The sequence below is a fragment of the Rhyacophila brunnea genome, unplaced genomic scaffold (assembly GCF_057557595.1).
Source record: "Rhyacophila brunnea isolate RB1 unplaced genomic scaffold, BYU_Rbru_1.0 scaffold_7, whole genome shotgun sequence".
NCBI classification, from domain to species: Eukaryota; Metazoa; Arthropoda; class Insecta; order Trichoptera; family Rhyacophilidae; genus Rhyacophila; species Rhyacophila brunnea.
The window spans coordinates 20,754,915-20,758,807 of NW_028233339.1; positions in this window are offsets into that span (position 1 = coordinate 20,754,915).

Consider the following 3,893-nt stretch of genomic DNA (forward strand, 5'->3'; position numbering starts at 1 on the left):
AAATATTTTTTTAACACAAGTCAAGTTGTTGAGATGATAATAATTATTGAATCACAGAACAGATGTTGCCACTGTATTGTCCACCGGAAAGAATTCCTAATGTTTTAGCAGATTTACACGAAGTTACCTACTACGTAATTAAGCCTTCATTATTTTTATAAATATCCACAAAATTATCAAATTGTGCGTGTGGCCAGAATTATCTTAAATCAGTTTGGATACCAGCGACAATAGTATATAGGTATATATGTAATAATATAATTATGTAAAAATGGCGAATTTGTATCCCACAGGAAAGTACTTATTAAAAACGATAATTGTAAGGGTGATTATCCACTTAGTGTTACGAAGAAAAAGCGAATTTAACATAATAGACTTTTTAAAATATTATATTATAAAGCCTATTATAAGGAAAGTATTCATCCACAGGTAATTAATAAATAAATGTCAAAGGTTAAAAATTCTCCTCCTGTAATAGTATTTTGGTTAATTCGCCATTTTTACAATACACCGACGATATAAAGGTATTCAAATCGCCTGCTGAGAATTTTAACTAACTTTTAAGAGAACAAACTGTTATTAAAAAATATGTTCAACACAAAGTTAAAATTAAAACACAAAACTTACCAGAAGCAATAAAATTCACTTACAAAAAAGTATACTCATCATGACCTATGGCAAATAAATGAATGAATGTAGTAGTTATATCACAAGATTTATTGTACTATAGTCGCAATTCAACAATAATGTAAATTACAAAACAAATGTAAACATCGTAAAAAGAGGGGTTTACGACACGTCATAAGCTTTTTTTAACAAAAGTTAATTGTTGAGATGAATACCATCTGTTGCCACTTCAATGGTTATTGGAGTGAATTCCTAATGTAATGTAATGTGGTTTTAGCAGATTTACACGAATTACCTACTACTTTATTATACCTTCATTATTTTTATAAATAACCACTCAATATCATTTTTTAAATGATCAAATTGTGTAGGTATGTGGCCAGCGTTACGTTACCTGCGACAAAATATTTTTCAATAGTTTCGGTTAACACGTTTCGCCTGATGACATTTTTGACCAACTTTTATTTTATTAAAAAATCAAGTTAAACACACAGTTAAAATTAAAACACAAAACTTACTAGAATGTAGCAAAAAAACACCAAACTAATAATATAAACAATTTTGTTTAGAAACGTATTTATATCTTAAATAATACAAAATATTTTAAAAGGCAACTAATAGGAATATTATAGCGGATTGCACGAGTCAAATTATCAAACTTTTTTGTACTAATTTAACCATCGAAAACACAATTCATTCACCCGAAAATAAATGGCGAAGTAATAATTTTTGTCACTCCGAATAAAATAATATAATAAATTAGTAGGTAAGTAAATTAACAATGCGTAAGTCAAAGGCAAGATTGTATTGAGATTTGAAATGTTTCATCCTTTAGAAATTATTAAACAATGTATACTTTATTTTTTAAGAGTTTTCAAATAGTGTCAGCAAGGCACATTTTTTTGGGTAATAAAGTAATTTACGCTTGCAGCTGGTTGTTTCTTGTTATTTAGACAATGCATTTAGGCATGGACATATCGACACAAAATAAGAAGGTTGAAAGAAATTTAGGGATGTCATAATTTTTATTTTTAACCCTTGCACGCCCGGCATAACATAACTTCGTTAATTTTTAATTTTGAGAAAAACTTTAAAAGATACATTCATATATAATTATCTCAATCTAACGAACCGCAACGCAATTTTAAATGAATCCACGAGCCGGAACGGTATATTTTGGAATTCCACGAACCACAACGGCGCTCCGGTGCGTTCCTGTCCATTCCGAGCGCTGCATACATGGATTGTTCGACTATGGAAATGACGACTAATGAAATCATGAAGCGTATCGTTATTGACCTAACTACATAATATGTACAAACAGTCGTAAAATGCCAAAAAAATATATGGTTATTGTCATAACACTCGTCTTCTATCCAGTAAGTTTTGAGCAATCTTCTCAATCATATGCGCTTATTTGTCCCAATTTCATTTTCGCGTTCAACGCATGTGATCTACGCACAAGTAAACGCATCCATATTATTATCATGTATGGTAAGTTATATTAAATAATTAATTCTATCGTGAATATAAGCGAAATCGACTAACTGCTACCTACTACAGGATACGCATTTACGGCTGCATTTTATGCATGCGTAGATCATAATATTATGCGTTGAATGCATTAGCGAAAATTGATGTTTTGACACATACCTACCTACTATTTTTGTCATGCATGATTATTTCATAAATTCAGATGATTGGTGTCATGTCTAGGGATTCCAATCCCGGAATCCCGGGATCCCGAGCTATTTTCGATACCAATAAATCCCGGGGTGATAAACATAATCCCGAAACGATAGATTTTTTTATCAATTTTTATGGAAAATAAAATAAAAACGAAAATATAACAGAAAAATAACAAATAACTACATTAGAAATAAACTGAGTTTGAATGAAGTTTGATTTATACCCATGTGTAAGTTGCCGATTCATTTTATTTTTTCACATAAATTAATAAAAATGAGAAAGATTGGAAAAAAACAATGCTTCGCACTATTAACAAAGTAATTCTACCATGATCTCATACGTTTTACGGCAGTTTCATATTTGGCTGACTAATTAGATTTATGAAGCGGAAATGCCATACGTACATTATGATTTACTTTACTATTTTAAATCTCGCTAACCCATTCAATAAGTCTTTACTATCAGAAACAGCAATCTCATATTAAATTCACATTATTAATTATATAACAATATTATGTATTCCATTAACTTTCCAAGATTGAACGTATACAATATTAACAATAAATGTCTTAAATAGTATAAATTATACTAGATTTATTTTTGATCGATTTTATCAATGTTATTTGTAAATATAAAAATTTTATATTAACAATGGAAAAAATGCCAATCCCGGGATTGTCAAATTGTAATCCCGAAATCCCGGGATCAGAATTTTGGCTCGGGATTGGATTTCCTAGTCGTGTCCTATCTTAGATTCCCAAATTCCTTGAAAATCCGTAAAACACAATGAAATTGATGACTTTTCTCAACATGTTGGCGGGAATTCATTTAACATAGATATATTGAAACACATCAGAAACATATCTACATGTTTTTAAAAAAAAAAAAATATGATTAGTGCCTTACGGAACTCCAAACATAAAGTAATCACGCCGAAATTTACTAACAACGATGCATCCGAGGTATTATCTCAACATTTACCGGAATCAAAATATGAATCCAGTAATCCCATTCGGTACCTAACGGTATTTAAAAAAATAGTTTTTCTAATAAGTATATAAGTATATTTCTGACGTGTTCCAAATTATGTACTTATGTTCAAAAACGAATGTTAAATTTAAAAAAATCTTGTGTATTATTCATTGAGTAAAAAAATAGTTTAAAAATATGTTTATAATCATTCATTTTACACACATATGATTTCTTGACATTTTTATTTATTTATGATTGGCATACAATTGTCTATACTTACCATTGAAAACTGTTTATTTTGAATGAGAAATAAATTAGAGTAGAAGCACTTCTAGATTGTTAATTTTATTTAAGTGACCTAGTAACTGTGTAAAAATCTTTAATATAAAAATGAGCGCGGTAAAATATGTCCCAACATTAATTCGTAGGTACCAATCCGAATCAAATCGATGACTTATTTATTTCCGGTTATAGTCGCCCTCTCGTCGTGACCTTCTAAGGATATTACTACTTTGGTCTTCCTAATGCTCAAGGAGGGGAGAAGAATCACCTGTGTTGTTGATGTCGCCGAACCCGACCTGCGGAAACACTTACCGGCCCAGCGC